The sequence below is a fragment of the Vombatus ursinus genome, unplaced genomic scaffold, assembly GCF_900497805.2.
Source record: "Vombatus ursinus unplaced genomic scaffold, bare-nosed wombat genome assembly UNPS02009205.1, whole genome shotgun sequence".
Taxonomy (NCBI): domain Eukaryota; kingdom Metazoa; phylum Chordata; class Mammalia; order Diprotodontia; family Vombatidae; genus Vombatus; species Vombatus ursinus.
In genome coordinates, this window is record NW_020948983.1 from 19,662,290 (window position 1) to 19,690,064 (window position 27,775).

Consider the following 27,775-nt stretch of genomic DNA (forward strand, 5'->3'; position numbering starts at 1 on the left):
CACACACACACACACACACACACACACACACACACACACACACACACGATATCTATGGCCAGAATTGGAAGCCTCAGCAAACCCTCTCCTCAGTGGCTTCTCCGTCAGTGCTTCAGCAACACTACCCCATCTGAGGTTCCCCAAATCTCTAATTTGTTTTAGTTACACTTAATTCTCCCCACCCCTCCAACGTCTGGCATGAAGGCCAGATGGCCCCAAATAAATTATTCACTGAATAACCCTGGCCTTGAAAAGAGGAATAGACGTTTCAAATGCTACCTGGTCAGGGTCCCTTTCTTTTTATGGACAAGACCTATTTTTTTTTTTTGCAGGTGTATGTGTGTGTGTGTGGGGGGTGTCTAGTTTAGTTGGTTTCCATTTTGATAATTTCTCTGTTAGGAAACCAGTGTTTTTTTCAGAGAGTTCTTTTTTAGAAGAGTCTGGAGGGAGATCTCCACTGGGATGGTAGGGAGGAGTTATAATACTCTTTAAACTGTCACTCAGATGACATTGTCTTCATCTTTGGGAGTTTGGACTGAAAGGTTCTGGCAAAGGGGATAGCCCCCATTTATTTTCTTTCATAGATTTGACCATGACACTCCCCAGCTCAAGAAACTTCACTGGCTACCTATTGCCCATAAAATAAAATAGAAACTATTAGTATTAGCTTGGCAAACTACTTTCCTTTACAATCTGACTTCAACCTGGCTTTCTGATTGATTTCACATGACTCCCCTTCACACACAACACTCTACATTCTAGTTAAACTGGCTTACTTTCCATCCCCATGCCTCTTTGTACAGGTTGTCCCCCAGTCCCATTCCCATGCCTATAACATTCGCCCCTCTCACATCAGGCTCTGGGAATCTTTAGTTCTTTTCCAGGATCAAATCAAGAGCCACCTTGTCCAGGAAACCCTTTCTAATCCCTGCTCCACCCTCCCACCAGTTTGTTAGTGCTTTCCCACTGAAGACCCCAGATCACTTGGCATTTAATTGCCATATATTTTGTATTTACTAATCTATGTGCACATTGTTTCCCACCTATGAAATGTAAATGCCTTGAGGGCAGGGACTGATTTCATTTTTGTAGACAAGCCCCTGGCACAGTGTATAGAGATCAATGAATGCTTATTGACTAATTGAATAGGCAGCTGATTTATTTGAATAATTCTGGTCATGGTATGCCTGCCTAAGGACAAACAGATAGATATATATTCCTATGGATACACATGCAGATACACACATCCTGCTAGATATATTTGACACAGTGCCTGGCACAAGGTAGGTGCTCAATAAATGCTTATTGATTGATTGATTGATTAACTGACTTGGGCCCATCACTGGAGCTACGCCCAGCATCTCTCTACTACAAGGGAAGTGAGACAAGTTCAAAGAGCTCTTTCTGTTTAGTTAGGGCCACACCTTGTCCTTGACATCTTGGCATTTTCTCTCCCTCTGACCCAGTCCAGCCCCAATCCCTGTCTGTCTTTTCCTTCTTTTTCTACTCCATTTGGGCATGGGCAGTGGAGGTGTTGATGGTGGAGGGGTATAGGCTGGCTTCAGGGCTAGGGCTGGGGTGCATCAGGCCTGAAAGACCTTGGACCTTCTCCATCCTTAGTCTGTTTGTAAAAACTTCCTTAAGGAATTGTTTTGTGCTGTTAGTTGTTGCAAATGAATGTCTCAGGGCAGAAACTAAAACATGAAAATGTGTGTTTCACCCCCCACTTTCTCATGCCGCACCCCACCACAGAGCCCAGCTTACATTGCCTTCCTTCCCAAGAGCGCTCCATGGTCCCCTTCTCATTCCCATGGTAAACCTGGAGTCCAAGATCCTCCACATTCTGGTCCCAACGTCCTTTCCCAAACTCATCTCTCACTGTTCTCTATTCCAAACTCTTCTCCTGGAATTGTCCTTTTCTCACACTTTCCACTCCCACCGAACTCCACCCAAGTAAAATCCCTTAGTTCTTATTTTCCAAAAGGAAATATCCCATGGCAATTGCTCCTTCCTCTGAGTACTGCTTTTTCACTCCAACAAGATGGGGTGCTTTGTGGGGATAGGAACATTTCACATACATGTGTTTATTCTCCATATATCTAGGCAAATGGTAGATGCTAAACAGGGATTTATTCATTCAGTCAATATATCTAAACAATTATAATTCATAATGAGATAGAAGAGATAGCCTGGTATGGTGGATAGAAAACTGGCCTCCAAGCCAGGGAAATCTGGGTTCATGTCCTGAACTCTGACACATACTGGCTATGTCATCCAAGGGAAGTCAAATAACCTCTTCATGCTATCAGGCAAGTCTATAAAACTTTAAGGTGCAGAGAAAGCATTGGTTTGCATTGGTGAAGGGAGTTTCCTTACTGGGAGCTCCCTACACCAATGAAAAAATAGTTCTGGCTCTCCTGACCTCCTCCTTTGCCGCCCCAGCCAATCCTCCAAAGATCTAGAATACACCTCAGAGACCACCTAATCCCTCACCCTCATTTTACAGATGGAGAAACTGAGACCCAGGGAGAGTAAGTGACTTGCCCAAGGCTATCCAGGTAGTAAGGGTCAGAGATGAGATTTGAACCTAGGTCCCCTGACTTCAGGGTTCCTGTCCTTTCCTCTGTACCAGGATGCTTCTCACTATGTATGAGGCTGTCTGCATATGAGTGCATGAGTGTTTGTGTCTGCACATGTACCGGTGAGAGTGTCCCTCCTCAGATACCAGCTGTTTACCCTCAGTGGTTCGGTGATAGGCGGCCCCTTTTGCATGGGGAGCTGTGGGTGGAGGATGGAGATGCAGGGAAACCCAGAACAGGGCCTCCCAGGATGACCCAGAAGTCTTAGAGATCAGGCAGAGGGAGAGGGGCAGGAGAGGGGAGCAGACAGGGGGGTGGGGATACTTTGCCTTTTTTCCTAGGGTTTAGTCTTTTTTCCTGCACGCTCGGCGTAAAGCCCTTTGCTCTGTAGTGGCAGTGGGGTGTCTCCCCAGGGCCTTCTTACAGGGTCTGGACTTATTGCTGTGGGGTCCCCAGTGACCCAGGTTGGGAAGGGCACCCTGTAAATTACTTGTCTTTATTGCTTTGTCCTTCGGTTTGATTGCTGAGGGAGGCCAGGATCATCCCTCAGATCCCCCCACCCCCAAGCAGTTCTTCCTGTGACTCCAAAGGCATCAGCCCCACTTGTCTGGTTCCCCAACCCTCCAAATCCTGGGACAGAAGCAGGCCTGACAGTGATGTTCCCTACAGTCCTCCCCATCCGTAGGCTCTTTCTGTTCCCTTTGGTCTGCTGTTTATAGTCAAACATCTCCAAATTTTCTTCCTCTTCTCCCATTCCTTAGTGGGGCTCCTGGCCACTCCATTCTAAAATTCACCACAGGTTAATTTTCTTCCTCCTTAAGAATCATTTGCATTCAGCACTGTGGGTCAGCCCCTTCTTGAATTCTTCCCCTAGGGCTCCCAGACATGATTTTCTCTCGATTCAATTCAATTCAATTTAATTCAATCCAACAAATGTTTATTAAGTGCCTACTATGTACAAAGCACAGTGCTAGGTGCTAGAGATACAATATCAAAATTAAATGGGCCCTGCCTTCAGGGGGTTGGGAGGTGTGACATGTGCACATGTAAATAATTTCAAAATATATTCAAAGTAACACAAAATAATTTGAAGAGGAAGAGAGAATTAATGACTAGGGGTATCAAGAAAGTCCTCCTATTGGAGGTGGTACTTAAAGGAAGCTAAAGATTCTAAAACAGAGGAAATGCCACATATTTGAAAGGGGAGATGGCCTGGGCAAAGGCACTCAGAAAGGAGGTGGAATATCATGGATGGGGAACAGCTAGCAGCTCGATTTTAGTAGAAAAAGAGTGTATAGGAGAAACTGTGAAATGAAACTGGAAAGGTATGTGGGGGCCATGATTTTAAATGTCAGGTGTCTCTAACCCATCTGATTGATCTTTGATTGATCTCTCACTATTGCCTCCTGATCTGTGGGTGCTCCTTAAGGTCCCAGGTTCCATCCCTAACCTTTTCTGTTCTCTCTCTCCAACCTTTCTCCCTGAAACGACCTCATATACTCCCATGGCTTCCTTAAAATGAGAGATTGATGCTTATGCAAATAACTGTTAAAGCAACATGTCTCGCCTTGACCTCATTCCTGAACCCTAGACCCCCATTTTCATCTACCTGCATGATGTCTCCACCTTCCTATCCTGCTGGCACCTCAAACTCAAAATTGGATTTATCATATTCCTCTCAAATCTATTCTCACCTCTGTTCATGGCACCACCACCCTGACAGTCACTTGGGCTTTAAACCTTGGAGAATGGATGGAGATCATTAATGGAATAGATTTCTAAGATTCTGTTCATGGTTAGGTATTAGATGGCACCGTGGATAGAATGCCTGGCCTGTAGTCAGGAAGATCTGAGTTCAAATACAGCCTCAGACGCTTATTACCTCTGTGACCCTGGGCAAGTCACTTGGCCCCTGTTCACTTCAGTTTCCCCATCTGTAAAATGAGAATAATAATAGCACCTACCTTTCAGGGTTGTTGTTAGGATCAAATGAGGTAATATTTGTAAAGTGCTTAGCAGAATGCCTGGCCCATAGCACTATGTTATGTTATTGATGATGATATGATGTCAGTTCTCATCATCCTCATCCTCATCCTACCCTGTGCAGATCAGAGACATAGATGTGGGGAAACAGGAACATCATATTTAAACATGGCTAAACATCATTAGCCAATGAATGGCTGCATGTGGAACAGCAGAATAAAGGGGGCGCTATCACCGTGGGGACCATTGATTGAAATTGTAGGAGGATAGAAATGGGGGAAAATGGAAGACATAGCATAGAGACTTGAGGTAGTTGCCAAAATTTGCCTTGTGCCTAACTTCTGAACATCTGCTTTGCTATATTCATTGGTTTTTCCCCCTATTCTATATCTCCCCTCCCTTCTCCATGACCCAGCTCCAGAAATCATCCCCTCCTTCTCATCCATTGCCTCCCTCTCATAGAACTCTCTCATATTAACTTGAAGAAAAGCTTAGAGTCGTATCCAGTGGTGTGCTGGAGTCAGCTCATACTGGCACAGGAGAGCCAATTTTAAAATTTTCAGTGTGAGCATTTATATCTCAGAAATCAGCAAACATTATAGATCAGGGCTTGATTTATTGCTTTGTGGATTGTCTAGACTTAAGAAAATGGTGGAGAAAATGTTAATAATATAGATTGAATCTCAAAGGATGTCATGAATACACCCCCCCCCCCCACCCAGATCTGGTTGTTAAACATTTACCAACACATCGCTGGTTATAATGGATAGTAAGGGAAGGGAATAAGCATTCATGTGTGCTAGGCACTATATTAAGTCCTTTGCAAATATTATTTCATTGATCCATATGCTCAGTTTGAGAAACAGTGAGCAAGAAATGGCCATCAAAAAAGCTATTATGATCTCGGGCTAAAATTTTAATTAATTAATTAATTAATTTTTAGTTTTCAACATTCATTTCCACAAGATTTTGAGTTCTAAATTTTTCTCCCTGTCTTGCACCTCCCCCCACCCCAAGACAGCACGCATTCTGAATACTCCTTCCCCTAGTCTGCCCTCCCTTCTATCTCCCCCCCTTCTCTTATCCCCTTCCCCTTCTATTTTCCTGTAGGGCAGTATAGATTTCTATACCCCATTGCCTATATATCTTATTTTGGGGCTACATTTTTAAAAAGCAGAGTGCCTAGTCCATGAGAGAGGATAGTACAACAGTACTCTAGCCTCCATGTTTGGAAGTTTAGAAATTTACTTTTGAAAACATTTCAGGACAGGCTGGAGAGCATTTAGAACAATGGTTCCTTTTTTTTTTAAAAAAAAATGATTTAATATTTTATTTTTCCCTAATTACAAGTAAAAGAATTTTAAACACTTTTTTAAATTTTTGAGTTCCAAATTCTCTCCCTCTCTCTCCCCTCCCTGCCCCCATTGAGAAGACAAGCAATTTGATATCGATTATACATGTAAAGCAAAGGTTCTTAACTTTTTTTGTGTCTTGGACCCCTTTGGTCAGTGAAGCTGATGGACTCCTCCTCTGAATAATGTTTCTAAATGCATAAAACAGCATATATAGGATTACTATTATGTTGAAATATAGTTATAAAAATATTTTAACAAGTTCATGGACCTCAGGTCAAAGACCCCTGATAGAAGAAGATGACAAAAGAACAGGAGACCAAGCGAGCTGTAACTAGTGATTTCGGTGCCCTGAGTGCTGCAGCTCAGGGTCAAGCCTCACTAAGTGGCTCCAAAAAGTCTAAAATGTGTCCCCTTCAATCAACTTTATAATTGATCATGTGAAAATAATACAAGAAGGAATTCTAAAATGGGATTTCAGTGTCAAATTCATAATGTCCCGTACCCTAGGGGTGTCTGTGGTATCTTTGCAGATCAGGGTGATTGCTGCCTCATTGTCCAGACAAGGTAACAGAAAGTGAGTAGAGCTGTGAGTGTAGGCAGACTGGAGAGCCTGGATGGGAAGGACTGCAATTTCATGGCCTTGAATAAGGGTGTATGTGTGGGGAGGGAGTCACTGCTTGGGATTTTTGTGATGGAGGTAATAAGACTGAACTTCTGAAGGAGAGAGGCCATCTGGTATAAGGCAAAGGACACAACATTAGGAGTCAGAGGAACTGGGTTCAGATCATGGCATTGCCACTTCCTATTGCCTGTGGCCTTGGGCAATTCACTTACCATCTCTTAGTCTTTGTTTCTTTATCTGTAAAATGAGAAAGTTGGACAAGATGACTTCTATGGGCTCTTTCAACTCTAAATGTATGATATCAGTGATAGGGATGTTGGGGATTATCTAGTGTTAATATGAGCTTTGGGGTCTCGTTATCCTTTGATTCCACCAGAGGGAGTAGCACAAAGATAATTACTCATGTCCTTTGGAGAGAAGCGTTCCTGCTTGGGAAGATAGATGGGAGAGAAGGCAGTCCATTGGAAAACCAGAAGGGAAAAGAAATCCTTGAGGAAGAGATCAAAAGGATTGAGTGAGGGAGGAAGTCAGCAGGATGCAGAGATCACAGATACGGAGTTGGAAGGAGCCTAAAAAGTCATCTAATCTAACCCACTTGAGAATGAGTGGGATAGTAGATTAAGAGAGGGAGTCATCCTAAGCAAAATAAACTCTAAGGGTGTATGAAAACATTTGTAACTGTTCTTTTTGCAGCAGCAAAGAATTGGAAACTGAGGTGGTGCCAATCAGGTGGGGAATGGTTGAATAAGTTATGGTGCATAAATATGATAGAAGACTATTGTGCTATAAGACATGATGAAGAGAATGTTTCAGAGAAACCTGGGAAAACTTGTATGAACTGATGGCAAATGAAGTGAGCAGCACCAGGAGAATGGTTCATATAATGACAAAAATATTGTAAAGACAAACAACTTTGAAAGACTTAGGAAATCAAATACAATGATCAACCACAATTCCAGAGGACTCGTGATGAAACATGCTAGCCAGACAGAGAGATGATGTACTCAGTGTGCAGATTGAGGTTTATGTTTTTTTATTCTGAACTTAAGAAATAAAACAAATATTTCCATAACAAAGTAGAATAGAAAAAAGAGAATTGCACCTCAAATTGCAGATCTATTATGTACAACTTGCTATTCCTTTTAAATACACAAAAAAGTTATGATGTAGCTTTCTTTTTTTCCCCATCCCCCCCACCCTAGAGATGTCTACCATTAGATACAAATATGTGTGTATATATACATATATACATTTGTAATATATATTATATACGTATAGTCAGTTCTTTCTCTGGATGCAGATGGCACCTTCCTCTATAAGACTTTGTTTATTTTTTCTGGACAAGGCCAATATGGAATTTGTGACATGTGTTTATAATAGGAGGAAAAAGTAGTCTACCCTCCCCTCTTACTTTACAGATGAAAAAATCTGTAGCTTAGGAAGATTAAGTGATTTGTTCAAAGTCACATAGGTAATTAAGTGCTAAAGGTAGGATTTGAATTCAGGTTCTGTAGACTGCAAAGCCAGTGCTCTTTCCACTGCCTCTAGGCAGGAGTTGGCTTAGGAGTGAAATGATAGTTTTCTTCAAATATTTGGGGTTATGCTTTGGAAAGGGATTAAATTTGTTTTGCTTTGCTCTAGAGGGAAGAACAAGGAGATACAGGTGTCATTTTTCTAACAATTATAGTTATCCATAAGTGGCACAACTTGCCTTGGAAGGTAGTAGATTCCTCCTTACTATAGGTCTTAACTGAGGGACTGATGCCTACTTGAGAAATTTGTACAACTGTAAAAATACATGTATGTTGACTTGATGACCTCTGGAATTATTTCCAAGTCTAAGATTCTATGATCTTTAATCTCTACTTTACCATAGATTTTCCCCCATTTGCCTACTAACATTCTTAGTTCTTTCCAATTTTAAAAAGAAGTCTTTTCTTGACCTTACTAATCTATCTGGCTACCATTCCTGGACAAACTTCTATTAAAAGTTGTCTATGCTCTATGCTTCCGCCTTGTCTCCATCTATTCTCTCCTCAACCATACTACTCTATAGAAACTGATATTTCTGATGTCATCAATGACAATGAAGTGGTTCAACAATTCTGGAAAACAATTTGGGACTATACTCCAAAAGTCACTAAGCCATGTATACCCTTTGATCCAGAAACTCCAAAGAGATCAAAGACCCAGAAAAATGACCCATATGGAAAAAAATACTTATAGCAACCCTTTTCTTTGCAGCTGAGAAGTGGTAACAAAGCGATGTCTATCAATTGGGGAATGATTGATTAAATTATTACACGTGGATGTAGTGGAATATTATTGTAAAAAAAAGATAAATAGGTGGATTTAGAGAGGCCTAATAAGATTTGTATGAATTGATGTAAGTATGTGTGCAAAATTTATAGGACTATAACACTTAAATCAGGAATTCTTAACCTATTTGTATTGTGAACACTTTTGGAGATCTGGTAAGTCTATGGAACCCATCTCAGAAAAATATTTTTAAATGCACAAAATAAAATATATAGGATTACAAAGTAAATCTATTATATTGAAATAGTTATCAAAATATTTTAAACAATATTTAAGCTTTTTGAGGTCAGGAGCTGTTTTGTTTTTATCTTTGTATTCCTAGAAACTAGCACAGTGACTAGTATACAGCATATTCTTAAAATAATTTGTTGAATGAATGAATTAATTTATTTTCACAGCTTCAGTTATGATATGGACTTCACTGGTAGAAATGTCCCAGTGCAAACACAGATGGACCAGAGACACTTACAACTATAAATCTCTGCACCCAGAGGCAACAAAAGCTGAGGGCTCTCACAAGAAAACTCCAGGGTGATTGGGAACTTACAGCTTAAACTCTAGAAGGCAGCAACCTGTCTGGGTCTGATAATCACCATGGGTCCAGGGCCTCTGAGGTCCCCAGAACTCATTCTTAAGACACCAGAAGGACTCTGAAGATCCAGCTCTCTGAACCTCACAGATCCAGGAGGGCTTAAAATATACCAGCACTCTAAGGGTGGATTTATATATCCATCTGGGGAGGTAGAAATCACTGCAGGAACCCAAATAATTCAGGGTGAGACCAAGCAGGGGCAATTTTCCCACCCAAAAGGAAGTGGAATGGGATAAGAGATTGACCCTGGCAGGCTCTTAGTTCCCAATTCAGGAACTAAGGCAGGAGAAAGAAGTAAATAGACACTTATCTACTACAAAGAATTATTAGAGATACAGAGGTACCCCAAAATCCAAATTAGAAGAATAAAGTAGTTTCCTGATTATAGAAGGCACCACAGCAGGTCTGGTTCTTAGGTTCAAAGAGCTTCTTGTAGAAAAGGTGACTGTCCTGACCATTTTCCTCCATCCAGACATTGACCCACATTTGAATTGTATAGCAAATACCTGTTTTGCTATTGAGCTCTACAGGATATTAGACAAAACCTACCCAAAAGTAAATCTCTTCTTTTCTCAATTTTGTATTTCACTAGCCCTGGCCATGGTATTTTAAGGATTCAGAGATAGTATAGATGCACAAATATAAAAGACCTTTCATTTTCATACTATTAATGAAGTTCATTCAAAATTACAGAACTTAAATGTTAATATTAACAAACATGAAGCTTCCTACATCTGAAATTTGATAACTGATTCTTTAGAGAGAAGATTTATAATATCCTTCCAGAATTCTTGACTTCTCCCCAGAAGCTGACTTGGTCATTGTTGACTTTCAGCATGCTTCAAAAGATGCAAGGAAGGAGGTTAACTAGTGGGTCAAAGAGTAAATAGAAGGTATAATGCCAGAGCTGCTGGCTTGAGATGCAGTTGATAGTCTGACTAAACTTCTGCTGGTGAATGCCATCTATTTCAAAGGAAATTAGAAGGAAAAATTTGATCAAGTATCTGTATTGATGCACTGTTTAGATTAAACAAGAAAGAAAAAAAATCAGTGAAAACGATATATCAGAAGAAGAAGCTGCTCTGTGGTTACACTGAGGGGCTCAAGTGTTGAGTATTAGAACTTTCTTGCAAGGGCAAGGAGCAGAGCATAATCATTCTGTTGACAGATGATATTGAGGGTGACTCTACTGGCCTGAAAGAGATTATAAAGCCGCTCAATCTGGAAAGGCTGAAAAAATGGATAATATCTGAAAATCTGAATTCCAGTGATGTTCATGTATGTTGGCCCAAATTCAAGTTGGAAAACACCTATAACCTCAACTCAGATTTAATACAAAGTCTGTCAGAGCTCTTCATCAATGGTAAGGCTGATCTGTCTGGAATGCCAAGAACTAGAGTTAGCTTTCTATCCAAGATTGTCTACAAGTCCTTTGTAGAAGCGAATGAAGAGGGCACTGCAGCAGTGCTTGCCCCTATCTATGTTGATGCCAGAGGAAGAATTTCCTGCTAATCATCCATTTCTGTTTTTCATCTGTCACAATCCTATAGGAAACAGCCTGTTTTTTAATAGGCTGTCTTCTTCATAAAGACTCTGAAAACTCAAAGCTGAGTAAAGAATACTGAGTTTTTCTACCTGAATTTTAAAATCATGGGTTAAAATTGTTACATAGAATTTTCCCACTAAAAATAACTCACTAGGTATGTTGAGAGAGAGAGAGAGAGAGAGAGAGAGAGAGAGAAACTCCACAATTGCAAGTAGAGACTGAAAAGAAAAAATGTATTTTCCATAAGGACTACAGGAATACCTAAAAGAAATGAAGTAAGAAATTTAAAAATTAAATAAAAGCTCAGGAGGAAAGAATTGGAAGAATAAATAACTTCAAACAGAAAGTAATCAGCCCTACCCAAGAAATAGACTTTCTGAAAATTAAAAGAGTAAATAGAAACCAATCACTCAATGAGACAACAAAAAATATTAGAACAAAATCAAAGGGTTGAAAATAGAGAAGAAAATGTAAGGTATCTGCTATTAAAAACAACCAAGAAAATAGATCAAAGAGTGTTAATTTGAGACTTCCCCAAAACTCCAATTTAAAAAAATCTAGATACTCTATTTCTTTTCCCCACTTAATATTATTTAGTCCAATTACATGCAAAGATAGTTTTCAACATTCACTTTTACAAGATTTTGAGTTGCAAAATTTTTGCTCCCTCCCTCCTCCTCCACAAGGTATGCAATCTGATATAGGCTATACATGTACAATCACATTAAACATATTTCCACATTAGTCATGTTGTGAAAGAAGAATCAAAACAAAGGGGAAAAAACAGGAGAAAGAAAAAAAAAGAAAGAAAATGGTATGCTTCAATCTGCATTCAGAGTCCATAGTTCTTTCTCTGGATGTGGACAGCATTTTCCATCATGAGTCCCTTGGAATTATCTTAGATCATTGCATTGCTGAGAAGAGCTAAGCTAGACATTCTACTTCAAGAAGTCATAAATTAACTACATTACATCTGTTAGAATCAGAGAGCAAAGTAAAAATAGAAAGAATCCACCAGATCTCCCAGAAAAAAAAAACTTCAAAAGGAGAAGTCCCAGGAATCATAGCCAAAATCCAGAGCTTCCAGACCAAAGAAAAATTATGGCAAGCAGCCAGAAAGAAAGCATTTAAGAACCAAGAAGTCATAGTCAGGATAATACAAGACCTGGTGGCTTCTGTTATAAGTGAGTAGAGATCTTAAAATACAGTATTACAAAAGACAAAGCATAGAGTCTTGGAACCAATAATAATTTACCCTGCAAAGATGAATATACTCCAACTGGGGGAAAATAGATCTTTAATGGAATGGAGGATTTTCAAACATTTCTAGTGAAAGATCAGAGTTGAGTAAGAACTTTCAAATGCCAAAATACTTAAGTCGAGAGAAATCCAGAAAGGTAAAATTCATTTGAGTTAATTTTTTCAAGGAACTATATGATGGCGAAGTCCTAACATTCTAGCAGGGGAGAAGAAACAAGTGTCTCTTCAGAACTAACGGAGTTAAATAAGAAAAACAGAGGTCCTGAGGATGGATTGGCTCCATTTTGAGGGTTTTGAGAGGGAAAAGAAAAGAGAAGCTAAAAGGAATCCACCAGCATAGAAAGGAGGAAGAAAAGAGTGAAACTTGTTATATCTTATAATTGAGGTGCTCAAAAAAAATCATAGAAACTTGAAGGAAAGGAGAGTGAGGTAAGCCTCAGCTGAACCTTACTCTTATCTGAGCTGGATGAAGGAGGGTTTAACACACAGAGAGACAGATACCGTGTTTAGTATAGAAATACATCAAACTCCACAGAAACACAGGTAAGAATAGATAGAGGCAGTATTGAGAGGGAGAATGATACTGGGGAGCAAACAAACTTTAATTTCAGACGGTGGATGCTGAAGAGAGTATAAAAAGGGATGAAAAGAAAAGAACTAGAAACCAGGGGGATACCTACAAACTGGGAAATGGCTAAACAAATTGTCCTATATGAATGTAATGTAAGATTATCATGTAAAAAATGATAAAAAAGAGATAATTTCAGAGAATCCTCAGAAACTTTGTATGAACTGATGCAGAGTGAAATGATTAATATTATGACAACAGTTTATATAATAATAACATTGTAAAGAAAAACAGCTTTGAAAGACCACAGAACTCTTTTCAAAGTAATATGCAAGCACATCTCCAGAGGATTTATGATGCAGCATATTAACCTACCTTCTGGCAGAGAAGTGAGGGACTCATCATTGAGAAAGAAGTATACATTCTGTAACATGGCCTCTTCATGGATTAGTATTGCTTGACTAGGCTTATTTACCAGAGGTTTTTCTTCCTGTTTTTAATGAGGGAGGAAAAAGGGACTAGCCATAGTGATAACAAGAAAAAAAGTCATTAAAATACACAGAAGGGAGCAGAAGCACAGACAAGCAGGATAGCTTTGAAAGTATGAGTTAGATTTATTATCTTTTTAAAAAGCAAGCAGCATGGGGTAGAGATTCACAGGTTCATATGCAATCATCTTTTATGTTCTACTTTCTATATAGAAATGCTCTTTTTTTGACCATCCATTTAGTTCATAATAGGAAATAAAATCAAATGTATCATCTCTATGATTATGATCCCCAAATTTATATCTATAGTCTTAATCTTTTTTCACAGTCCAGACCAACATCTCTAACTGCTTATGGGACATCTTTGTTTGACTATCATACCAGCACTTGAAACTCAAAATATTCCAAACAAAGCTTGTTATTTCTCCTCCTAAATATTCTTCTACTATCACGATCATTTTTGTCAATTCTACCATTTACTCAGTCTCTTGTGTGTGAAACCTTGGTAATATCACTAATTATTCCTTCTTTTTCAATTATAGCCTTTTGAATTTGCCTAATTCAAAGTCAAAATCAAATCCTGCTTACTCCAGAGGAAACAGCTAGGTGGCACAGGTGGGTAGAGCCCTGGGCCAAAGTCAGAAAGCCCTGAGTTCAAATCTAACCTCAAACAGTGACTGTGTGTGACCCTGAGCAAGTCTCTACCTCAGTTTCTTCAACTATAAAATGGGGGTCATAATACTACCTATCTCCTAGGTTATTGTGGTGATAAAGATTACATTGTCAAAATAGCATTTGTAAAACACTTAGTACGGGTCCGGGCATATAGTAAACATTCTGTTCCACAAAGTTTTCCTTGAAGGTCTGGTTAGTAATGCTGACCTTCCTTCTCAGAATAATGATGTGCTTGAAAGAGCATTGAATGGAAAACAGGATGTCCTAATTTTAATACTTACTAGTTGTGTCATGACCTTTATGAACCACAGTTTTGTCAATTATAGAGATAATAATATTAAACTACTTGCACAATTGTTTGAGGATAGCCACTTTTAAACATTAAAGTGTTACATGAAGATGAATAATTATTGCATTTTTGTATACTGATGTACATAACAGGTAATACTGTACATTATAGCTATTTGTATTTGTGTAGCATTCTTTTTTTAATTTAATTTTTAATTTTTAAAATTTTTTTTCACATTCTTTACTAGACTGGAAGCTCTATGAGGGCACAGACCATATCTTAACTAAATTTTGTATCTCCCTCAGACTCAGCACATTGTTTTGCACACATCAGGTATTTAATGTCTATTAAATGAATAAATGAGTCGACAAATGAATCCAAACACTTACCAGATTCTGTCAATTTTGTCTCAGCAATATCCCTCTCCCCAGCTCAGACTACTTTACAAAAATTGTCATATTGAGGTCTCTTGTTTTTATATCACCTTCATCCCTAAATATATACCTCTCTCACCCAGTATGCCAACCCTTTTGACAAAAACAAAAACAAAACAAAATAACAACAAAAACAGAAAAAATTAGGGAAAAAGCATTTTAGAAAAATGAACCAAGCCAGCAGTAGAATCTGCTAGTACATTCCATCCCACACCTATAGTCCTCCCACCTCTGAAGAAAAAAAAGAGGAAGGAGCATTTTCTCTTCTAATCTTTGGAGCTAAACTTGTTCATGGTAATTATACGATACTTAGTTTATTTAAAATATATATATATATATTTGATGGTTGTGCTTAATTCATTCTATATCAGTTCCTATAAATTTTCCCATACTTCTCTGAATTCTTCATGTTCTTTATTTTTCAGAGCACAATACTATTTTATTACATTTGTGTACCCCGATTTGTTTAGCCATTTCCCAATAGATGATCAGCTTTTCCCATTCCACTCCCCTAGTGTAATCCCTCATTGCTATCCTTTTGGACCATTATAATGGCTTGTAAACAGGTAAACAGGTCTTCCTGTCATCATTCTCCCTTCTTTTAATCTATCCTTTAGGTTGCAGCCAAACCAATTTCCCTTAAGCATAGAGCTGCTCAAAAATATTCATTCGTTCCCTATTGCTTACTGAGTAAAGTTATGAATTCTTTTCCTGGCATTTAAGGCCTTTCACAATCTGGCGCACTCTGCCTTTCCAGGCTTATCTCATACTATTGCCCTGCAATGGTTATTCTTTGCTTCAGCCAAATTGAGATACTTGCTGTCCGTAGAACACACTGTCCCTGGAACATGCTCTCAACTTTCCAGCGTCCATTGCTCCCTAAGCCTGAGATGTCTTCTTTCCCTCTTTACAAGCTGAATTTCTATCCATCCTTTAAAGCCTAACCCAAATTCTCCCTGCTCCATGAAACCTTTCCTGAACCCTCTCCACCCCCATCTCACATCGAGCTGTTCTTATACTACTCTTAAGCATTTAACATTTATTACTTTGTATCATAGTATCTCTTGTTAATAGGCTGTAAGCTCTATGAGGGCAAGGACTGTGTCTTATTTTATCTCTCTTGCCTCACAGCAGAGTACTCTGCACATACTAGGTGCTTAATAAATGTTTGTTGAACTGAACATATGGCTGATCCTCTGTAGTAAAAGCAACATCTATGCCACATAGGTTAGGCTGGTTTTCCCTGAAAAAGCATGAAATTGTCCCAGAGAATTAATTGGTCCAGGGGACTAAGGCTTGAACCACTGATACAGTTTCATGATCACATAAGTATAAAAGCCCAGTTCACAGGGAGTTGGAGACTTAGCAACTGGTCCCATCACTCCCTGGCAAATAGGGAGAAGAAATGGAAGTAGTGTCAGATTTTATATTCTTGGGCTCAACGATCACTGCAGATGATGACTGCAGCCATGAAATTAAAAGACTCTTGCTCCTTGGAAAGAAAGCTGTAGCAAATCTGGTCAGCATACTGAAAAACAGAGACATTACCTTGCCAGCAAAGGTCCATATCGTCAAAGCTATGGTTTTTCCAATAGCAACGTATGACTGTGAGAGTTGGATTGTAAGGAAAGCTAAGCACTGCAGACTTGATACTTTTGAACTGAGTGCTGGAGAAGATTTTTGAGAGTCCTTTGGACAGCAAGGAGATCAAATCAGTTAATACTTAAAAGAAATTAATTCAGGCTATTCACCGGAAGGTCAAATACTAAAGTTGTAGTTTTAATATTTTGGCCACATAATGAGAAGGCAGGACTCATTGGAAAAGACCCTGATGTTGGGAAAGGGGCAAAAGGAAAAGGGGATGGCAGAAGATGAGATGGATAGACAGTATCATGGAAACAATGAATATGAACTTGGACAGATTTTAACAGATGGTGAAGGATAGAAGGGTCTGGCATGCGATGGTCCATGCGGTCACAAAGAGTCAGACATGACTGAAATACTGAATAACAACAAGCAAGATTCAAACCCAAGTCTTCAGACTCCAAATCCAGTGTTCTTTACATTATGACACACTGATTCTTGGGAAGGCCACAAGCTCCCAGACCTCAGGGAACTTGAAGTTGCCTAGGTTATTGCTGACATACTCAGAATCTTCCCATCATCCTCCCTTCCCAACAACACCCCCCACCCCCGCAATAAAAACATAAATAGGAAAGTGGACATTATATGCTTCCTACTGAGCAAAGTAGTGTGGGCAAAAAAATGACCACCTTTGGTAGCCCTCCCCCACTCCAGTCTCTGCTTTTCCACTACCCCACCTCCCGCATGGTCCTGGTTGGTAAGGAGGGCCAAATTCTTGCTCTGACCAGTCTCTTTCCTGTTCCTCAAGCCCCTCCTCTGGCTCACACCCAGATAGGAGGAAGAGATAGAAAATAGAACAGGTCTCTGAGCCAGCAATGGAGGCCCTCCATTGTCTCCTGAATATATGACTCCTCATTGTTGGAGGTAGGGGTGAAGAGGGGCAAGGCTTCTGACAAGATAGAGGCCCAAGGTAGGGTAGACACACACTCCTTGGGGATGAGGTGGGGGATGCAATAACCTCAGGCAGGGTGGAGATACCAAGTGGGTCCTGAGGCACTGGGAGTGGAGGGTGAGTGAGTCCATTCAGACCCCAAGCGCTCCTTGGCAGCACTGATCCATTAACCCTGGGTATTCTTGGCTTATGTCCAGTCCTAAATCAGCTTCTCCATCCATCAGGTCCCTCCACCCCCTTATACATACTGATTGGACACGGGATTGTCCTGGCCCTGGAGCCTAGGGCACAGCTGACCCCCAGCTGTCATATCCACATTTCCCCTTCCCCCACTGGCTCCAAGTAAAAGGATCAGTCTCTTTCTTGGACTAGAAAAACAATCCTGGAGGGTCTGGGAAGAGGCAACTGTGGGGGTGTAGTGAATGATGCACTAGTGCAGATGTCATAAATCCAGCTGCTAGTTCACAGTGAACTCACTGGGTGACTTTGGGTGACTCTCTGCCATTCTAAGTGTCCATCTGTAGCATGAGGAGGCAAGGTTTTCCAGCTTCTGTTCTAAGCTGTTTATTAGAGAAATGGAAATTAAAACAATTCTGAGGTTTCATCACACCCTCTTCAGATTGGCAAAGATGACAAGTAACAAAAATGGAAAATGTTGGAGAGGCTGTGGGAAGATAGGCACATTAATGCACTGTTGGCAGAACTATGAATTAGTTCATCCTCCTGGGGGAACAAAAGAGTATTAAACTAGTTAAGTCATTATGTTGTACGTACCCCATGATCCAATGATATCACCACTAGGCATATGCCTGAAAGAGGTCTTGAATGGGGGCAAGGTCCTATACAGAAAATATAGCAGCATTTTTTGTGGTAGCAAAAAAATGAAAGGGAAATAGATATCCACTGACTGATGAGTAGCTAAACACACTATGGAAAATTGTATGTGAATGGAATACTATGAGCAGGAATGGTCAATGTATTGCTGTATTTTATTTAGCTATCTTTCTTGGTTTCTTTGTTGCAAGGAGTAGTTATATTAGGGGCTGGGAAAATCTTTAGGAAATGACAGTGATGTTAACAACCAGTAACAATAAAAATTTCACTGGGGGAAAGGACAGCCAAGATGGCAGAGTAAGCAGTAAAGTACCATACCTCTCCCATATTCACCTCCAAAGAACCGTAAAATAGCACCCCAAAACAAACCCTGGAATAGCAGAACCTGCAAAAAGAAGAGGTGAAACAATCTTTTAGCCCAGGAAGATCGGCAAGAAACGTCTGTCTCACTCAAGTAAAAGGGGAAGGCAGTCCAGGACAGGAAGCATCCCAGCAAGCCAGCAGCAAGCCCCATCTCAGCAAACCAGTAGGAGATCCTGAGCCCCAGTGAGGTGGAGCAGGCAAACACCAACACCAAGATTCCCCACATGCCCCCACATAGGGGAAAAGGCAGCCTCTAGCTCCAAGAACCACCATGTGCTTCAGTGTAGTCCTGGGGAAATGCAGAAAAACCCTACTAGCCTCAGCACATGCCAGACCAGCACAAGGACCCCTGCTCAACACCAGGTAAACTGCCAGACTCCTATGACCTCCAGCAGCACCAGCCACCCTCCACCCTACTCCCTCAGTGCAGCACCAGACATGAGGGTCCCCCATGGGCCTCAAGGCAACATCAGTGCAGCACCAAGTAAACAGCCAGGACCTGAAACCCCTGGCACAAGAAGCCTGAGACAGTGCCCCTTCCACCCTGGGAGCAGAGTTCAGATTTAAAAAAAAAGGAAAAAGGCCAAAAAGGATGAGCAAAAAAACAACAAAAGAATCTGACCAAAGAAAGTTATTATGGTGACAGGGAAAATCAAGATACAAACTCAGAAGAGGACAATGTCAAAACACCTATGGGCAAAACTTCAAAGAAAAATGGTCTCAGGCCCAGAAAGAACTCATGGAAAAACTCAAAAAGGTGCTTAAAAATCATGTAAGAGAGGTAGAAGAAAAATTGGGAAAAAGAAATGAGAGTCTTGCAAGAAAATTATGAAAAAAGAGTCAACAGTTTGGAAAAAGAAAAAACTGCTTAAAAAGTAGAATGGGCCAAATGGAAAAAGAGATACAAAAATCCACTGATGAAAACAACTACTTAAAAGTTAGAATTGGGCAAGTGGAAGCTAATGACCTTATGAGAAATCAAGAATCAAACAAGTTCAAAAGAATGAAAAAAATAGAAGAAAATGTAAAATACCCCATTGGTAAAAAAAAACAAAACAAACAAACAAACAAAAAAAAAAACTGACCTGGAAAATAGATCTAGGACAGACAATGTCAGAATCGTTGGACTACCTGAAAGCCATAATCAAAAGGAAGACCTGGACAGCATCTTTCAAGAAAGTATTAAGGAAAAGTGCCTTAATATCCTGGAACTAGAGGGCAAAATAGGCACTGAAAGAATCCACCGATCACCTTAGGAAAGAGATCCCAAAATAAAAACTCCAAGGTACATTACAGCCAAATTTTAGAACTATCAAATAAAGGAAAAAATGATGCAAGTGGCCTGAAAGAAACAATTCAAGTATCAGGGAGCCACAATCAGGATTACTCAGGAAGTTTGGAGGTTCTTAAGGAAGAAAATGATGCCTCAAAAATTAGAATTGGGCAAGGGGAAGTCAGCAAAGTTATGAGATGAAGAAATAATAAAACAAAATACAAAGAAAAAATAGAAAAGAATGTGAAACATAAGAAAAACAACTGATCTGGAGAACAGATCAAGAAGAGAAAACATAAGAATAATTGGACTACCTGAAAGCTATGATCAAAAAAAGAATCTTGATACAACATTACAAGAAATAATTAAAGAAAATTGTCCTGAAGTGTTAGAACAAGAATAGAAAGTAGAAATAGAAAAAATCCACTGATCATCACCTGAACAGGAATATCATAGCCAAATTCTGAAACCTCCAGGTTAAGGAGAAAATATTATGAGCAACAAAAAAAAACACAATTCAAATATAGCAGAACCACAATTAAAATTACATAAGACCTAGCAGTGACTGCACTGAAAGACTGCAGGTTTTGGAACACTATATATGGAAGAGGAAAAGAATTGGGGTTACAACCAAAATATCATACCTAGCAAAGTTAAGTATAATCCTGAAAGAAAAAAAAATTATTAGAAAATTTGCGATATGAGATCCAAGAGAAATATAAGGTAAACATCAAAGACTAATTACAAGAGACTCAATAAGGGCAAATTGTTTACTTTTTATATGTGGAAATGTAAACTGTATGTCTAAGACTGCCATTAGTATTTGAGTGGCTCAAAAGAAAGAGAGGGGTAGAACTAAGTATTATGTAATTCTAAAAAGCAAAATGATGGGAGCAGCTAGGTAGTGCAGTGGATAGAGCACCTGCCCTGAAGTCAGGAGGACCTGAGTTCAAATTTGACCTCAGACCAAACACTTGACACTTATTAGCTGTGTGACCCTGGGCCAGTCACTTAACCCCAATTGCCTTAAAAAAATGACAATTTTACCTACCTAATCTATTTATGCAATGCCATCCCAATTAAATTACTAAAAACTTATCTTATTGAGTAAAAAAAAAATATGACAGGGTTCATTTGGAAGAGCAGAGGGTCAGGAACTTTAAGGAAACAAGGGGGAAAAGATGTGAAGGAACCAGATTTAGTAGAATCAGACCTTAAACCATATTACAAGGTGAGAACAGTATTGAAGTGTAAAATGGATGATTTTGATTGTTTTAAATCAAAAATTTCCTGTATAAATAAAACCTATGCAGCCAAGAATAGAGTGAATGTAGAAAGTTGGAAAAAACCTCTCATAGGACAATCTCCCAGATAGAATGTGATTGGGTCAGAATATTGTGGTGTAGGAAATGATGAGCTGGTGGATTTAAAAGATCATAGAAAGACTTGGACTTATGAAGGAAGATTCTATCCACCTACAGAGAAACAGATGACAAGTAGAAATAAGCATAATACAATCTTACATATATGTGTTTGAGTGTATATGTGTATATATGTATGTGTTTATGGACATCTATGTATATGTATGTATATATGTGTGTATGTATATGTGTATGTGTGTGTATACTTGTTGGGGGGAGGAGGGGAGGAAAGGGGAAAAAATAAAGTAAAAAGTGCTTTGAAAATCATATATAGTATTCCTTATATAGGTTTTCCTGAAATGGAAATTTAATGCTTTATATTGAATCCTCTCTTATGTTCTGCTGTGTACATGGCAATTGCTTTTCTTTTCTTATTTTGTATGTAAGTTTAAAATAAATCTAAAAACTAAAATTTTTTTAAAAGAAAATTAATGAAAACAAAATGAAAAAAAATGAGGACTGGACACAATACTCTGAGCAGTAACAGAAAAAAGATCTAGCTTAGAGTCTTTGAAAATCACAAAGTCAGAGTTGGAAGAGACCTTAGAAGTCATTGAGTGTAATTTCCTCATTTTATAGATGAGAAGATTGAGGCCAAGTGACTTGCCCAGAATCACATGGCTAACAAGTATCTGAACTGGAATTTGAACCCAGGTCTTCTTGACCCCAAATCCAGTGCTCTCCCCACAGATACCATGCTGACTCTGATGTGAAGTGGCAAGGTGCAGTGCCGATGCATGATCCTCCCTCCATCCTCCAGCTCCTGTTACCAGGAGGGACTCTGGAGACAGTATATGGTTCCATTAGCTCAAGCCATATAAATCAGAGTTCCTGAGGTAGTTAACTCAGTGACCAGAGTCAAGCCTTAGCAGTTTTCCAAAGAGCCAGAAGCAGAACAAGTCAAGTAAAAACCACTACCATCCTTGTAATGGATGGTCATAGAAAGTAAGTAAAAGTCTGAAGGAACTCGAAGTTCTGCCACTGGACCCTGCCCTACCCATTAAGCTGTTTCCTCTTATCATTGAATTGAAGAACATTCCTATCTCCCTCTTCAATGTTGCCCTGAACACTTGCTGCTTCAAGGCCTAACCCAAGCTCCCTTTCTACAGAAAGTCTCCTTCAATCCCTCTGGGCTCCAATAGTCTCTTGCTCCTCTGATCTCCTAAACTAATAGATTGTAAAGCGGAGTCAGAGCCACAACCAGGTCAGGGCAACTGGGGCTTTACCTCAGGATGCCAAAGTGAAGAAAGTGTCCCATCCCAGGTGAGCTCCTCCTCTTCCTCTCCTCCTTTTCTCAGACACAAAAATGTCCAGTTATAATTCTCTACAGGATTCAGCACTAATTCATTTGTTTATTTTAGCTTTTCCTCCTCAGGGGAACCAACAGAATCTGTGCCTTCTCTTTATCTCCACAGGCCCAGGGAAATCTGTGGGAGCTGGAGGGATGGGGAGATGGGTGATAGGTAGGAGCTGAGGTGCTGAATGATGGATGAATGATGCACCTAGCACCCATTATGGGAATTCTTTGTTAATCACTTTTCCTAACCCGACCTAAGGGGAGAAGTTTGCATCTGTCAAAAATGTCCCTTTAACAATGGGTTTTCTAGGTCGTATTACATCCTATTTCATACTTTTTGAAGATTCATTCAACTATTACTCTTCTCCCCCAACTAGCTTTCTCCAAGACTGGGGGAGCCCTAAGAAGTTGATAGGAAGTATAGACACATCCTGACTCTCCTCCTGGATCCCTTTTCTCTTTAGTTTTAACCTGTTGACACTGACCTTTCCCTCTCCTGGCCCCAATGACCTAGTACTTGCTAATGGAAACATGCTGGGACTCATTCCAGCTACCTGTTTATTCTTCAGTGAGTTGCCTCCCTCATCCCTGCCCTCATCTCAGGACCAATGCTGAGGTCAAGACTTCTTCCACTCTGCCCCCACCCATTGACATTTCCACGTATCCCTTATGCCTTTTCTCTCCTCTCACTTGCTTTTTTAAAAATTCAATTTTATTTTATTTTCAGTTCTGAATTCTCACCCTATTTTCCTCTCCTTCACCCATTGAGAAGGCAAGAAAAACAAAACCCATTGCAAACTGTGTTGTCAAGAAAAACAATTAGCCATGAACAAAAAGAAAAGAAGAGAAAATAAAATATGCTTCAGTCTGCATTTTGGGTCTATCAGCTCTCTCTTTGGAGGTAGACAGCATGTTTCATCATGAAGTAGTTAGTCATTGTGGTTAGTCATTATGCTGATAAGAGTTCCTAAGTCTTTTAAAGTTGTGATCTTTACAAGATTGTTATTATATAAATTACTGTTCTGGTTCTGCTCACTTCACTTTGTACCAGTTCACACAAGTCTTCCCAGGTTTTTTCTGAAAACTTCCCCTTCATCATTTCTTATAGCACAATAGTATTCCATCATATTCACATACCATAACTTGTCCAGTTGATGGGCATCCCCTCAGGTTCCAACTCTTTGCCACACAAAGAGTGCCACTATAAATATTTTAGTACTTTTCCTTTTCCTCTTTTTTTTTGGATCTCTCTGATCTCCCCTAAATTTTGACTGAGCACAAACACTCCAAGGGTCCTTTGGATCCCTGGAGATAGGAGAGAGACAGAGACAGAGACAGAGAGACAGAAATTGACTGAGAGAGACAGAGACAGGGCATGAGGTGACTGGGATTGTAGGAAAACTTCTGTATGAGGAGGTGGAGGCAGAAATTGAAATATAGGGACTTAGAGAAAGGTCCTGTAGGAGAGCTCCCTCTCCTTACTTATAGGAAGCAGTCCCTCTTAGCTAGTGGCCAGAGGTGCCTGCTAGGTTCAGGTCTCTCCCACCCTAACCCATCTCTTAGGATAAATGATGGAGCAGGACTATTAGTCCTTAGGGAAGGTGGGAATGCATCCATACTACCTGAGTCTGCAGCAATTAGACTGGGGGAGGATGAAGGGGTATCTCATTCAACTAAATGGGAGCAGTTTCCAAAGGGAGGCTGGTACAAGGGAGAACGTATCTTTGCCTTTCTGTCTGTGGATCTTCTCTTCACACTGAAGGGGTAGAAGTGCCTATCTGTGCCCCACTTTTGCTACCTGTGGTTGTGGGTCACTGGACTTTCAGGAGGCAGAGACAGGTGGAGACTGCTTGTCCTTTCTGGAACTATTCCCTCCTCTCAGCCCAGACTTCCATCCTCTCTTGCTTTGAAGCAACAGCTTGAGAACAGAGCTGTTGTCCAATTTGCCCTTTGGTCCATTCCAGGTTCCTCTACTGGATTATTCTCCAAATGCCCAGATTACCTTTTATTTCTTCCTTAGATCCTAACATCTCCACATTTCTGTTTTCTCTCAAAATCTTATCCACCATCAGTATTCAGCTTCTCATGTTCAGTTTTGCTATCGGAATCCCAGTGCTCTCTTCTGGGGGTGGGGCAGAGGTTCCAGAATTCTCTCCAAAGGCACTTATGGTAGGAATTTGCATTCACTGTGGGGTTGTGGGGGAGGGGGACAAGGATGACAATCTCTCCCAATTCATACCCTGCCCCAAAACCTATTGAACCCCCACTGGGCACCACTGGCCAGCTCATGGCATCTCTATAATGTCTAGGTCTAGATGGATTTTATAATATGATGTAATGAAAAAAGTTCAATATCTAGACTCAGAGGACTTAGGTTTGAATTCTACCATTACTTGCTAGCCCTGTGACTTTGGGCAAGTCATTTAATCTCTATGTGCCTTAGTTTCTACATTTGTAAAATGAGGTGGTTAGACTATATGACCTCTATACATCCGTGACCCAATTTTCCTGATGGCAAACCATGGGTCAAGGCAGACTCAGCTTTGGAATCCCTTCAGAGAAGCAGAGGGACTAGCTTCTGGACAAAGTGTGATTCCCATATGGAGTCAATAGGCTAGAAATGTGTCAGGCTAATCCCACTCTCCTTCCTTACCCCTTCCATGTCCCCATGAAGCAAGACTCCTCTTACTTCTATCATAGGGCTCAGGAAGTACATTTCAAAACTGGCACCATAGCTTTTCCTCCTCAGTAGTGAAGAGAGTACAAGACACGTTCTATCGGTTGGTTAGAGTGAGAAAACTCTTTTACTGTGGTATGTGGAGTCTCAGGGCACAAACTATACAGAGGAAAGTAAGTTATAGGCATATAGCTTCATCACTCAATTCAGCTTAACACAGTTTAAATCCAGGATCAGGCTCAGTTAGACTCTTCTGGTTTCCCTTTCCCCTTTGCTTCTACTGCAGTCAAAAGCAGAGACTCTCTCCCTCTCCCCCCCCCCCCCCGTCTTTCTCTCTGTGTGTCTTTGTCATTCTTTCTGTTTCTATCTCTCTGTCTGTCTCTCCTCACTGTCTCTGTTTGTCTTCTGTGTGTGTTTGTCTCTGTCTTTCTCTCTTTCTCTGTCTCTTTGGTTCTCTTTGTCTCTGTCTCTCTGTCTCTCATCAAGTCTTGAAGAAGTAAAGTCCTTTCTCTTGGGGTTCCTCAGGACTCATCATCATGTTTAAGCTAGACTATAACCCAAGCATCCCCTAACCTCCTCAATAATAATATTAACTTTGTTCCTACCATCTGAACTAGGAGGTCTCTTTATGGGCCTTTTCTCTCTGCCTGGACCAACCCCCTTCATCAATTGCTCCCTGCTTACAAACCTTTTCCAGCTGACTTGACTCTGGTTAATTTAGGATACAACTCTCCTGCCAACATTATCCCTCCTTCATTCTGCGTCAACAGAGTGCCCACTGACATCCTCATTTTTTCTCAGCTTCTCTAAAAGCTTCTCTTTTTTCTCTTATAGTATCAGATAATTTAAAATGAAGGCACTTTGGGTAAGATTTAGTCCAATCTCCCCTCACTCCACAAATGAGGAAAATGAGCCTCAGAGAAGTATAGTGATAGTAAATAGCAGAGTTAAGATTTGAGCTCAGGTCTTGGACCTCAAACCCAAAGCGACCCAAAGCCACACTTCCTTTTCATCACTACCAGCATTCCCTACCCTCCTTACCTATAGATAAGTGAATATACTAAGTTTAAATTTATATGAAAGAATGTTCTCCTTCATCTCTACCTCCTGGCTTCCCTAACTTCCTTGAAGACTCACCTTGAATCTTACCTTCTGCAGGAGGTCTTTCCTGATCCCACCTACTGCTGGTACCTTCCCTTCTGAGATGACCTTCAATCTATTCCATATGGATCTTGTTTGTATATGGTTGTTTGCATGTTGTCTCTCCCTTTCAAATGTGAGATCCTTGAGGGCAGGAACAGTTTTTGCCTTTCTTTGTATCCCCATCATTTAGCACAATGCCTGACACATGGTAGGTGCATGTTGTCTGACTGAAGGCTCTTTCTCTGGTTCCAGGATTGTGGTTTCCTTACAATATAAATATTTAAGGCAAAATAAAATATGCAAATATTATCAAAACCCTTACACTATGATTACTGGCGCAATCTCCAAGATAGCGATACACTTAGATACAGACCCATTTGGAGAGCAAGGTTTTGCCACAACTTTCACCCACAACAGAGTTTCCCACTCTATTGCACAATTCAACTTGACACAATTTAAAGCTAAGATCAGTCTCTGAAAGTTCCTTAAAGTTTTACTTTCTCCCTTTGTAACCAGGGCAGAATTCTTTATTCTTTGCTACCTGTAGCCTTTCCTTTAAGGATCTCTAGGTATCTTGAACCCTCATGGGAAGGAAATGGTTTTGCATATGGGAATGCAGAAGTAGCAGTTTGAGATAGAAGCTGTTCCAAATTACAGGTTCTTGGAACCTCAAGCCCAACCCTGGATTTGAACCAGTTGTCATTCACCCCCAACCTCACCCTCTGCCGGGTCAGAGTTCTCATAACCAATGGGGTGGGAGAGGGTGCGTCAGAGTGGGGAGGTTATAAGAGGAGCAGAGCCTGGCTGGGCGCAGTGCAGCGTTGGTGGGGGCCGGGGGGCAGGGAAGTCCATTCAAATTGACAAAAACAGAACATCAGCCTCATATCATTTTTCTCAAAACAAGATTTATTGAAGTTCTGTCGGCAAAAATCGCTGCCGTGTGGAACGCTTAACTTATAGATTAGATTACCCAGTTGTGCCTTACTACATTTTTCATCAGAAAAATATTGGCTGGGAGAGTTTGACCTCATAATCTCTGCATTTTAAACAATAACCAAAGGAAAACCAAATAGGACGCACAGGATAACGGTTTTTTCTCCCCAACATTTTTCCCCCTGGGGACGTATTGGAATGAGAGCTGGGAGGCAGCTGGGGAAGGGAGCTGGGGATCAAAACTGCTGTATGAGCAATTCCCCTTTTGGGGCCCATCAGAGAAAGGTGGGCTAGGGCATTTCTTTAGATACTACTATTATTCTCTGGCCCCACTCATCCATTTCCAAAACACATACATACTCCATTTCCTATAACAACTACAGCTCTCAGTCAGGTAGACAGAAACCCTGGAGGAAGGCAAGTTCCCATTCCCCCGACCCCTTTCATAATATCGGATTCCCTAAACAAATCCAGAGCTCTAAAGGAACCACTATTCCAATTTCTCCAGCCAACCAAATGTCCTTCCCTCCTGCAGCACCACCCCTCCATTCTCTCCTGTTCCTTCTATCTAATACATACTTACATGTC

General features: G+C 40.3%; 1 pseudogene; it reads left to right on the forward strand.

The window, feature by feature from the left end:
* LOC114035495 overlaps positions 1-27,775 on the forward strand; it is a 67,903-nt pseudogene that overhangs the window by 11,833 nt on the left and 28,295 nt on the right.